This window comes from Plecotus auritus, assembly GCF_963455305.1.
Source record: "Plecotus auritus genome assembly, chromosome: 7".
Taxonomy (NCBI): Eukaryota; Metazoa; Chordata; class Mammalia; order Chiroptera; family Vespertilionidae; genus Plecotus; species Plecotus auritus.
The window spans coordinates 156,680,537-156,693,777 of record NC_137774.1 but is presented as its reverse complement, the minus strand read 5'-3'; the positions used below and the strand labels follow the sequence as shown (position 1 = coordinate 156,693,777).

Genomic DNA, 13,241 nt, shown 5'->3' with positions numbered 1-13,241 from the left:
ATCTACCTAAATATGAGGCTATTAATTTAAAGCTGTTCCTGAGAGGTAAGATAATCCAGAAACATTATGGAACTTCACCTAAATTTTAAGTCTGATTCAAGAATTATAGAAATATTCATGGCTTTTTAAAATTCCCAAAAGTAGTCATAGTTTTCAAATGGAGTTGGTTTGCCTTGATTTTATTGGGAGTAGAGTCAATGAAAAAAAAGTATCAGTCCCATTTAAAAAAATGTATGACATTAGCATATGCAAAAAATGTACTTAATAATCAGGCAAATATGTTAATTGACTTTAATCTTTTTTATATCACTATGACAAATTTTTGTATTTATAAGTACTATGTAAACATTGCAGAGATTACCAGAATTAACCCAAGTTAAAACATTAACGTTATTTAGTTTGATTATTTTAATTTTCCACACATTATGCTTAACTTGATTACAGTTACAGTATGTTTCCCAATTTTTCAACTTGAAATTAGAGAGAAATGCTAGTTTTTTTACTCTACAATATCTAAAATAGACATTTGCTCATTATATATCAATTTATATTTTTAGATAATAAACTGGTAATATTTATATCTTGCAACAAAGAAGAATCAATGGATCTTGTTTTTGGAAACATACAATTTATGATTAATTCACTTTTAAAATCAGTGTTCTGTCAAACTATTTAAATATTCTGTTACAGTAAATCAACAAAGATTCCCAATCAATAACTGATATGCTAAGTTTAATAACTTATATCTATGCATTCTACATTCTGATACTTTGGAGAAGTCATTTCATGGCAAATGCTGAATTTCTCATTATGCTTGGTAGTGCAATAAACTATATTGGTGCCAATTTCAAATCCTTAGAAGCCTAGGTGTTATAATAGCTATAAGAATTGCTTTCATTTTAAAGGACATGCTCTAGCCAACTGAACAATCATATACTTTATGTTATAATGCAAAGGATAATGTAATGAATCCAATGTATAGTGTAGCAGATGGTAAAATACTGGCCATAAAAATCACAAGATTTTCAGAAATATTATTTTACATAGGGTAATACAAAAAAAAAGTGCACGAAAAACTCATTCAAGGACATTTGTAATTGTTATAAATGAGAGGGGGCAGAGAATGGGAGAGGGGTAGGAAAAAAGAGAGGGGGAAAAGGGAGGGGGGAAGGATAGGGAGAAAGGGTGTGTGTGGGGGGAGATCAGCAGGGCCCTGCAGTATTTAGACATGTTATTTAATGATGAATTTCCTAGTGTGAAGCAATGTTGTAATATACCTTATGCTTAATTCTGTTCTAGAATTCGAAATCCGATTTTACTTTAATTTATATTTCTGCCTCATGCAGAGTATTTAGAACCAAGTCTGCTTTCTTAAAAGGGGGCAGGGGATTTGAAATTGAGATCACATGGTTTGGAAACTTGCTTGACAATGTTACTGACAAACTCTCTAAGGACATGTATCCCTCTACTATAGGGGATTGCTTATATGAAGGCATTTCAACCTCCCACGGGCTGTCCTTATTTTCAAAGAATGCTACTTTTATTTCCTAAAATGAGGTAAAATATAATTTTATTTCATTCATTCTTAATTTTCAGCTTTCCTTGTCTTTAAGCCCAACACCAATGTGGTAATTTTTATATGGAGAGCATCATACACATTTCAAGAGAGTATAGAGATATAATGACTTTGGTGAACACAAAGCACATTTATTCTTTAAAAAAAAAAAAAACAGGTTACAATTTTTGTGAGAAGTTCCATTGATAGTAAAGAGTTAAGCAAAAGTTATATCAAGACATTTATTTGAAAACTATCTGGTTATCATAGTGGAACAATGCTAACAATACATTAAGGATAATGTATTCCCAGAAATCTACAACTTTAATGTGACTGATGTGATTTTTTTTTTTTTTTTTTTTACAATGTTTGCCTCTTGAGTGAATTGGCTTGAGTAGTGACAAAGAAGGTATGGCGAAGGCAAAAATGGCCTCATGTGCTTTAGATACCCTTACACAAGACAACACAAATAGATTTCAAAAGGGCTCAGGGTCTCATACTAAAATGTCAAGTGAGGTGAGGCTGCTGTTTGTAGGGCAGGAAGGAAGAAAAGGACAGAGGTGACTCTGAGCTGATATTGTTATCTCAGAAAACAGGCACTCCTTGTCAACTTTCTGAAATTTTCTTGTTTTTATACATGAAAAAAAAAAGTCTGTAATTTTGAGTGTTGAACTTATTGGAGGTAAAAGCAGGAGATGTTATATTAGTGCTCTGTGAACCTAATCTAAATGCTTTAGAAAAAAAAAAAGGAGACACATTTTTAAGTGTTTATGTATAGAACATTTTTTTCTATATGCGTATTTCAGGTTATTATAATTATGGCAAAATAAAATTGTCTTCATGAACTCATTGGTCTGAATAAAGTGTCAAAAAACACACACAGGTTTTCCTATATTAACTTTCATTTCTCAAATATGTGTTTATAATGCTATTCATTGGACCTTGATTCTTTTTTTCAATATATTCAAAGCGGGGACCATATACACAGCCCAGTGCTTCATCAATGTCACCATGGCTCAGGATATACCTAACAAGGAGGAGAGCATCTTTCTTGCTACTTGATTTTTAGCTCTAGTCTGTTTCAGACATAACTGTTCAATATAATATGGTTGGCAAAGTGACTTTTTTGAAACCCTATCCAGATAATGTTTAGTTGAATCAAAAGCAGAGTTTTCAAATATAGACTTGATATTTGGAGAACAACTGTCTGCATAAAGTTACTTATGATTGGTATAAATAATTTTTATTTCTCTGCTTATACTGTGTTACTTTGTTTCAGTGTTTTACAAGCACTTCCAATGTACAACAGTATTTGGATGGAATTTGCATAGTAAAAATAAGAATATGTTGTGGCTAATGCTCTTGAAACCCAAGGGCTAGACCAGAGGTAGTTGGTTCACATTGTGATTTGTACTAATTGCTTACTATGCAGCACTATTACTTGATCATAACACTTAATAAAAAGCGTTCACTTTGCTGCTGAATCAGCATCCTCAGAGCTAATGCTGCTCCTGTGCTGCAGCCTAGCGGAGAGATTTGGCATAAAAATGACATGTTCCAGGACGCGGTGTTATCACTTGCTGCAAAGTAGGTTAAGAAACAGAGGAAATAAGTCCTATGTCCAGAAATCCCACAGACACTATATACGCTGCCTCAGTTACTTGTTTATATGGAAACTTAAATGAAGATCGAGAAATGCCCCTAGACTCTGAACAGGGCTCACAATTAGAATGAACCTTTTCAGTTGCAAATATTCTTTTTCAACAACAACAACAAAATCATACCTCCTTCAGATGACACTTGCTTAATAATGTGCCAGAAATGTATATCTCTGTAGACAGAAAATCAAAAGATCAATTTTCTATTCTTTTTTAAAGAAATCTTAATGTAGGTAAAGATTTTTCACTGTAGTATTAAATTGAATACCTATCTATTATTGTCCTTATCAATAAACAGCTAATTTTTATGAACATCTAAGAATATCACCTGAAGCATTGATCAGGTACCAGGGAATTTAACCACAGACCTCACACATACACATATGCATGTGAATGTCATACAGATTATATGCTGCTTTGCTATTTTCCTGGGTTTTTCTCCCCCCCCCCCCCCCCAACACATCTAAGTGTATGGAATTTGATTCTCTCATTGGAGTCAGGGAAAGCATATGCATTCACTGGGGATGTCAATTTGTTAGAGGAAAGTAATTGAAATCAAAGAACTATCTGATTTAATGAAAGCAGACATTGACTCATACTTGAAAAACACAGCCAGAAATAAATAAATAAAAGCAAATGAAAGAAGCATTGCTTTATGTTTTTATCATCAGAATTGATTTGTATTTGATATGTTCTTCAACCACAGAGACACCCTGCTTATATTTGTGCAACACTCCAATCCCTTCACCCTCCCCACACCAATAAGCCACTATTTCCTTCTACATTACACACTGAATACATATATGTGCCTCAATACTACATTGCAGAGAAGGGGAGCAAGGCAGATTATCTATGCAACTTATCCTTTACCTATTTCTCTGTGACACAACCTTTTCCTTCAGCACTAGCGCTAAAAATGAACCAGGGGCTCTTGTCAATGACATAATGTTTTCACGAAAGTTCTACTAATTAAAAATCCTCACCATACCAGACCCAAAAAAATGAACACACTCTTGCCAAGTGTTATTCACCACAGAGACGCTCTTGTAGCTACATTTTAAGAAAGGAGAGAGGGGGATGGTGTAGAGGGAAAAAAAAGTCTACTAACATATGCATTGAAGTATAACAGTCATTGGCATCGGAGGGACAGTTTATTTTTAATACAGGTCCTTGAAGAAAAAAAGAAAGGAACACAAAATAATGCAGCCCCAAAGAGCTGAGAGTAATGGATGTGCAGTTTGGGATAACAGGAGCTTTTACTGGAATGAAGAACCACAATTATAGGAAATAGATCGGGTTTTTTGGAAGCAAAAGATGAGAGGTCAGTGTTTAAATGATGCTTGTCTTTGCACCTGTAGACCCCCCCTTTTTAATGCTAAGGAGACGATAGGTTTTCATTGCAGGGGCATAAAACCACTTTCAGACTCCTGCTTTTGCCCATACTTACAGTGCTATCAATAGTTACTTGTTGGGAACATACATTTAGACTTGCAATGTGCTGCATTAATTTAACACCACATAAAATATGTATTTTATTGCAGCAGAGACAATAAATGCTGCAACTGCTGACTACATGCATTTAATCTCCCCTCTTCATCTCGCCCCCCTCATACTTCTGGCTCAGACACAAAAATGTGAATATGGGAATGATGCCTATTCCATTTCTGATAAATGCCAATCTATTTTATTTATGTAGATGCTTAGTGGCCATTGACTGTTTCAAGGAACCTGTCTTCTGCCTGTCATTTCTCTTTATATGAAACGTACAATGAACTATGATTATGAATAAGTGCAGAGTGAATCCATTCATATGGAATTTAAAGTCATGTTAGAAGATGCTAGAGTTCATGGCAACAATGTTATCTCTTCAACTGATTTTCAAAATAAAGAACAAGTATGAACATGCCAAATTTCACTCCAGAATATATTTTTAGCACTGGTTCAAAGTGAATAAAGTCACAAACTCTAATATCATGACCCGCTGTTGAGCAGAATATATAACGCATCCAGTTTTACATTACCTCTACAGATATTCAAAGCAGTTGTTTCCAGAATCCAATATAGGCATAGTATCCATATTAATTTATTTATATGTTAAAGATGATCATTTGAAAATAATTGCTAGATGCAACTTAAAAACAAACATTTACCCCCCAGGGAAAGGAAATGAAACACCTTAAGGGAGTTAAAAAAAAAAAACAACAACACAAAAAACAGAAGAGAGATGAAGTCTTCCTACCTTTTTTATCAGCTTCTGGATAACGGAAGTTGGTTCCAGCCAAAATAACCCTGGGGAGATAGTCCCTATGTCCCCTTTTTGTATGTTTTCGGCCGTTTTTTCCTATCCCTGATGCTACTTCAATCTAACTCCAGCTTTCTCTCAGCATCACTTTTAACTCTGGGCGGCTGGGAAGCGAGGAAAACGGGGTGGGGAGGGGGCGAGCTCGCTCTGATTGGCTTTCATTCAGTGCTCCTGATTAAGGAAGGGGAAAATGGGAAGGGGTGGGGGAAGCCCTTCCTCCGGCGGAGAGGAGAGAAAGGTTCTGCTGAGGGAGCTGCGGCGCTCCGCTCGCAGGGAAGGCTGGAGACTGGGAAGTGCTGGCTTTTGCGAGCACAAGGCGATTTGCAAGTGAATGCGAGGGGAGGGCGCATCCGAGAGGAGGGCTCGGATGAAAGGCGTCCCCTCCCCCGCAGGCAGAAAGCCTCTCTGTTCCAGGCTAAGGTAATCAGCCCATCTAATCCGGCTGTGCCCGTAATACAATCTCAGGAGCCGGACTGCTTCTTGCGATTCCTGTTTAAAGAGCTGCTGCTGCTTCTTCTGACATATAGATGCCTGCACCAACCTTACGCCAGACTACGGAGATACTAGTACTAACGCGGTGCCAAGCCAAATTGCAAGCAGACCTCACACGTTACCAAAGTGATTTTTGTGTCGCTTTAAAATTTGTATGTTTGCCTTCAGTGAACTTTCCTTTCTTGATTTTCCAAATGCCTTATTTTTGTTGTTGCTTATTGTCATACGAGAACATGCTACCTTGTTCTGGAAGCCCCGTGAGCCGGTCTTGTCTGCTTTACATTTTTATACTGCATAGATAACATTAGTTTATTCATAATTTGAATGTGCAATTAATGCGATTGACGTATTTAGACTTTCGACTTGACACAATCATCTTCTTTTTTTTTTCTTTTACATTTTTTTTCTAAAAAAATTGAGTGTCATGCTCAAAAGTGTGTGTTTCTATTTACTTATCAGTCATCTAACTGTCCATCTCTCTGTTTCTCTATCTCTACATCAAGTGGAAATCAACCAAAACCTTACCAAAGGATGTCAGTATAGCTCCACGAAATAATACATATCTTTATATTTTTCTGGCTACAGGTAGATACCCTTTTTTAAGTAAATGAATTATATAAACATATCATAAAAACATATAATTTTAAAGCTGGGCCATGAATTATGAAGATGATCTTGTTCAGCTATAACTTAAAAAAATAAATACTGCTCAGAATCATTAAATGACTGGCTTAAACAATGGAGCTAGTGACAGAGTTAAAACTGTAATGACATAATATATATTTATAATTACAGTTTAGTACTGTTCCTGAGATACATACTACCTCCTATTTACATATTTGAGTATTTTAACATCAATAGGCCCCTTAGACAGTCAGCGTAATGGGAAAGGAAAGACTCTCAATACTTACAGAGTGGGAACTCATTTAGATAATCCAAGAGAGATCACCCTTACATCTGCTTTCTAGAAAAAGGAGTAAAATGCAGAAGGAAATAATACTCGCTTCCATTGAAACCTGCTAAGATTTCATTGGCTGGAAATGAGACAGTTGGCCACAAATTGTTGAAAGTGAGGCTTGGAAATGTAGGACTTGGTCTGAAAATCTATTTGCCAAGCTAAAATCATTGGTACTGTTAGAGAAGGAGATGACAGAATTGGATACAAAGAGCGGCAGTGCTGTCATAGCTATAGTATATTTTATGTCTTTTTAGAGAAAAAAAAACACAAAACAAAAATGTGTTATCTAAAATTACAATTTTGTCATTATTTTAGAGAATGGTATCCATGCAAATAATTCTGATAATATTTTAAAACTTTGAAGTATGAAACAATGGTATTGCCAGTTATTGCATTTCCTGTCTTGATCACATAATGTAATTATTAAATGGTAAAATATATATGTATTCATGTATTCCAAAGTTCAAGAGCTGTACATATAGATATAAGGAGAGAGAAAGAGGATGTACATGTGTGTTTTAAAACATCCCATTTTCCTTAATGTGCTCCTTGTAAAAGATACTCATCTGCTATCTTACTGAATATAATCAGTAATAAAAATTAAAATAAAGAACAAACAGAACATTGGCTGAAAATCAAAACCTCGTGTTGAGTTTTGCTTAATTAAAAAAATATCATTTTTCAATTTCTTCCTCATTTTACTCTATAAATGGGTAATGTTGGGATTCTGCAAAGTTCTTGATTTCTTTCAGGTTTTCTCTGGAAATTTCATGTGAATAGTCTTGTGAATTAGATAAAGCTTCCCCATAGTCACCAATGTTAGGAAATCATAGCCATGAAATGTCAGACAACGGGACTGTAGGCTCTGTAGGCCTGGGATGAGTGGGGTGAGTACCTCACAAAAGAGTCCCTCAGTGTGAGGCGAGGCTGTGTGTACGTTATAAGCTAATAAAGTGGATGAAAACTTAAAAAAAAACGCATTTCTAGACTTTTGAAAGTAAAGGTGACATTACACAGAAAATGCCTTACTATAATCATAAAACCCTCAAGAAACTAAAGAGCATTATATCAGTATTAAAAATGGGACCCTCTGAAGGATGATGCCCTTCATTGTAAATGTAAAAGACCCAATTTGGTGAAAACCAATTAAATAAAACAACCTTCCATTTCAGGTAGAATTATATGCCCCAAAACAGCATGCTGTTGCTAAATAGTACCCATCAATCCTTAAGATGTCACTTGCTAAATCTCTACATACTTGTTTTTTAAAACAATAGCTTCCTAGCCACCCTTTCCTGCTTTTTTTGTTTGTTTTTTGTTTTTTTTAATGATATTAGAGGTCCTATCAATTCCCACTAATAATAAGAAGGTAAACCTAGTTCTCTCTCTATGGTTATAGGAGGAGAGTAGAGGAAATCTACATTGCTTCACTCTCCACAAGTACATTGGTAGAAAAATAAGTTGGCATAGTTTGTTCAATGTAACATTTTTTCTAATCTTCCTTCAGTCTGCCTTACTGGACTGTAGAGACTGGAAAATTAAAAATTGCATTCCCCTGGCAGTAAGTGTTCAGGGTGGGGTTGGGAGGGTGCTAGGAACCAATTCCAGCATGTAATAATTACGAGAGTTTCACCAAAAGGTTGGTGAATCCTGAGCGGCTCAACAAGGGTGAGCCACATATGTAATTTCCCTGTTGGAAACAGCTAAATGGCACTTCCCCCAAACCTGAATAGGATTGTTAACTGCCAGACAGCTCAGGGCATTTTATTGCCTCCTGTTGGCCAAACACCTGAACAGCTGTAGGCTATTCCCCAAACTGACAATGCTTCTGTACCCTTTGATACAGTACCCTTTGAAGTGTATATCTCCACCTTGCCTTAGGACATATTGTGTTAAATAAATACCATGGGGTCCTTAGACAAGGTGAGTCTTCAGCTCCTTTAGCTGAAGATCCTCTGACCCCCAATGCATTTCAAAATTATCTTTCCTCTCCAGACTCTTTAATCATCTACACGCAGCCCCTTTCTCCAGAATGCTGAACCCTTTGTAAGGCTGGGGAAAGAACCCCGGCAGGAGGGATTCATATTCCATTTTTTAAAATATATATATTTTATTGATTTCAGAGAGGAAGGATGGGAGAGACAGACACACACACACACACACAGAAAGAGAGAGGGAGAGAAAGAGAGAGAGAGAGAGAGAGAGAGAGAGAGAGAGAGAGAGAGAGAGAGAGAAACATCAATGATGAGAGAGAATCATTGATCAGCTGCCTCCTGCACACCCCCATTGGAGATAGAGCCTGCAACCCAGGCATGTGCCCCACCAGGAATTGAACTGGAACCTCCTGGGTCGACACTCAACCACTGAACTACCCAGCCAGGCCATATTCCAATTTTTAAGATGTCCTCATCATCCTTGAATGAGAAACTGGATAAAATCAGGAGGAAGGTAGGTGGAAGACACTGACTTGGCCACCACAGCTGAGGAAGCCTGGCTTGCACACACCCTTACCTGGGGCAGTGTGGGCAGCTGTTCGCACCACAGCTTTGGATGTGAGTGTGATTCCAGGGCTGAAGTGCTGATAGTCACCCAGTCAGAGTTAATGAAAGGATAAAGGGGTAAAGGTCAGGGCTGCTTTTCTTAACTTTCTCTGATCAAATCTGAATCAAACTTCTTGATTTTTTCCCCTACAATTTTTAATGTAAAAAAATTTGGTCACATATGAAAAGATTTACAAGTAAATTGAATCCTATCTTCTTAGTGAGGCAGAAAAAAATAGATTGAATAATTCTCATGTTGATTGAAAAGTAAACTCTCACTCAATCTGACTGCTTCCATCCATATCTTCCATCCTGAGTAAGGTTAGTGGCCTATTTTAAATTTTGAAACATTGTTGAAGTGAAAATAATCAGGAATGAATTTTCCATTGTCTGGTAGTTATTTAAGTTTATGCCTGAGAAAATGAAAGAAAGAAAAATCTTTCAAATATAAATATAGTGAAACAATAAATCTTGAGTCTAATGTGTTTGCAGTTGCATTTAATGGACAAAAATATAATATTTTATTTTTATATTTTAAGTTGTTAATGCAGAGATTAAGTCTGAGTGATAAAAGCCTCATTTTAATTAATATCATCACCAAAAGCTATTCTAAGAATTCTTAGAATCTTTTAAAGAAAAGGCAATAATTTTAAATAAATTAAATACCTTTTAAAAACTAGACAAATCGTAACTATTATTCTACTTCTCTCTTATGATATCATTTCATTCTTCCTCCTACTTTCCTTCCTTTATTATTTGTTAATAACTGTTAATTTTATGGTATTCTATCCTACTTGTAAACTATCAAGTTAGCTTCTTAGCTTTGTGAATACTGTCAGAATATATGCAATTTCTAAGCCAGAGACAAAGGCACTGGGCACAGTGTGGTATGACCATCATTTGTGTCAATTTTCTTTGCCTCCTTCTCCCCTCCCCCCTAATTCATCTGGGCAACACCTGAGAGGGGATCAGGTGGATCCTGCACCTGCAATGGGCTTGCATCAGAGCTGAGGGACACCAAGCTTAGGGAACCCTGCTTGTTATAAAATGAACTGTGAACAAAACTGCCTGAACTCTACTCCAGAGGGAGACATTATCTTTATTTCATTGTACAGTACGTACATCCTTCTACTCTGGTGGGGACAATAACTCATCATCCAAGGATGTCCCTATGCAAATGTCCTTGAAAAGATAGTATAAGGAAAAGGAAGGTTAGTGCGGAAATGTGAGAGACATATGGATAATTGTCTTCCAAGACTATTATTTATTGATCCAATGAGACATGTCAGCTGGAAAACTTATCTATACCCAGCACAAGGTCACCCTTAGGAAAAGTCTGCAAATGACTAACTGTTCTACCCATGTGACAAAGACTTTCCCATTGATCCAACTTTACTCAAACTCCCCTGAACTTTTTTTTTTTTTTTAATCCTCACCCAAGGATATGTTTTCCATTGATTTTCAGAGAGAGTGGAAGAGAGGGGGAAAGACAGAGAGAAATATTGATGTGAGAGAAACACATGGATCGGTTGCCTCCTGCACACACCTTGACCAGGGCTGGGCTGGGGAGGAGCCTGCAACCAAGGTACATGCTCTTGACTGGAATCAAACCCGGGACCCTTCAGTTTACAGGCCGATGCTCTATCCACTGAGTCAAACTGGCTTGAATACCTGAACTGTTTTTCAACCAGGCCTGACTTTGGGACTTTCCTATTTGTCCCCGAATTGTCCCATTTTAGCAAGTACCTTGCTAAATCAGTTTAATCAGAATCCCAACTTTCAATATCTGATCACCCTCCATTTTTGACCAGGTTTCTGTGCCCCGAGATGCCCTAGGTGATGTTTGATCGTCTGTCCCACCTTCAGCCAGAATCCGGTTAGGTCAGTTTAGCCAGAATCCCCTCTTACTCCTGATGCTTCTCCTTAGTAATGTTTCTTTTTTTTAAAATTGATTTTTTTTAAAAAAGGGGTGACATTGGTTAATAAAATTACAGTTTTCAGGTGTACAATTCTATAGCACATCATCTGTATATTGTGTGTTCATCACCCCGAGTCAAGTCTCCTTCCAATACCATTTATACGCCCTTTACTCTCTTCTACCGCCCCCAGCTCCCCTTTCCCTCTGGCAATCACTATAGTGTTGTCTGTGTCTATGAGTTGTGGGTTTTTTGTGTTTGTGTGTTTTGTTTTTGTGGTTTGTTTGTTTGTGTTTTGCTTCATTCCTTCACCTTTTCCACCCAGTTCCCAACGACTGATTCCCACCCTGTTCCTTGGCTATAAATTCCCACGTGGCCAATCTCTCTTCCCCATTATAAAATGCCATTGCAGTGGTTCCTACACCCAGCAGCGTGAACCCTTTGAATAAAGTCTTCTTTACCAAGTGCTTTAGCAGATGTTATTTAGGATTTTTATTTTTTCTTTCATGTCTGGAACAACAGTTCTCAAAATGCAGTCTATAAACCAACAACACTAGCATCCCGGAGGACCTTGTTATAAATGCAGATTCCCAGGCCCTGTCTCAGACCTACAGAATCAGAAACGAGGGAAGTGGTCAGCATTTTGTGTTTTCAAATGTCTGAAGGTGATTCTGAGAGCTACAGTTTGAGAATCACTGGCCTACAGTTGCTTTAAAGCAATCCAGAAAAGAAAGAAACCCCAGCTTAAAGCTCATGGTTTACAAATGAGAGATTTGTTTATGCAATCACTTATTATTTTTAGCACATATAGATTATATGCAGAATCACTGCAAAACATTATGCTATTTACACGATTGTGGGAGAGAGTTCTAACCGCGGTCCTGGCTAAATAAGGATTTAACCATCTAATGAGAGAGACAGTAATGAAGACAAGTGATACACAAAAGTAAATGAAGGGGAAGAAAGAAGGGAAGTTTGCCAAGTGTGTGATGAATGTAGAAGGAGTTACTCTGGAGGTTTCAAAATAGAGAATTACAACTCTGATGAATGTCAGCTTTGGTTTTTCATTCCCGCCATCACCCTGCTGGGGGAAGGGCAGTGAAAATGCCTAGTCCTGATGCTCCATGCCAGCAGCATGTTGATTGAACAAAGCCCCACCAGAGAACAGACCAGGAGGGTTTTGAACGCCTTCCTTATAATCTCCACTGATGATGGTACTTTACCTTGCTTACAAATGTCTATCTTTACCCTAGACCCCCCTGTGTAATCCCTTAGGTGACATTATGGAAGAGAATCAGGAAGAAAAAATGAAAGGGAAGGGGAAACAGGAAGAGGAGAAGTTTTATAGAATCAGATTCTAAAGCTAAAAGAAAACAAACATGTTTATTTTTATTTTTTTCCTTATTGACAGGGCTTGCTGTATGGGTGTGCATCCTGTGGAGTAACACAGGGCCCGGTGCTTAGAAAGGGCCCATTCTTAGTTTAATGCCCTTTTGAATTTTTAAATAATTTTTGAGCAAGGAGCTCCACATTTCATTTTGCATTGGAGCACATGAGTTGGTAGCTGATCTGCTGAGTAACTGGCTGATAATGCTGATTCAGTATGATGTCACCCATGGACTAGAAAGGTCCTGTCATAGGTGACTGTTTGGACAATAATCAATGTTGACATTTAGCAGACAAAGGCATCAATGAATGTATTTGTCATTCGTAAACAAGTACAAAAAAGTGTACTTGACTGATGTTAAGCTGGGTTTGACTCTAACGTTTGATCTGTAGTCTCAAGGCACTGGCATAGGCCTCAATGAAATCATTAGGTA

The 13,241-nt window shown here is 37.1% G+C and overlaps 1 protein-coding gene across 4 annotated transcripts in view; it reads right to left on the bottom strand.

The window, feature by feature from the left end:
- The window catches only part of LOC308253215 (cadherin-10), a 173,542-nt gene extending 167,753 nt beyond the window's left edge, over positions 1–5,789 (bottom strand). For all 4 annotated transcript variants that reach the window (XM_080678501.1, XM_080678503.1, XM_080678502.1 and 1 more), the window contains exon 1: positions 5,453–5,789. The gene's annotated coding sequence lies outside the window, so the exon portion shown is untranslated. The remainder of the gene's footprint in view (positions 1–5,452) is intronic.
- Between the last annotated feature and the right edge of the window lie 7,452 nt (positions 5,790–13,241).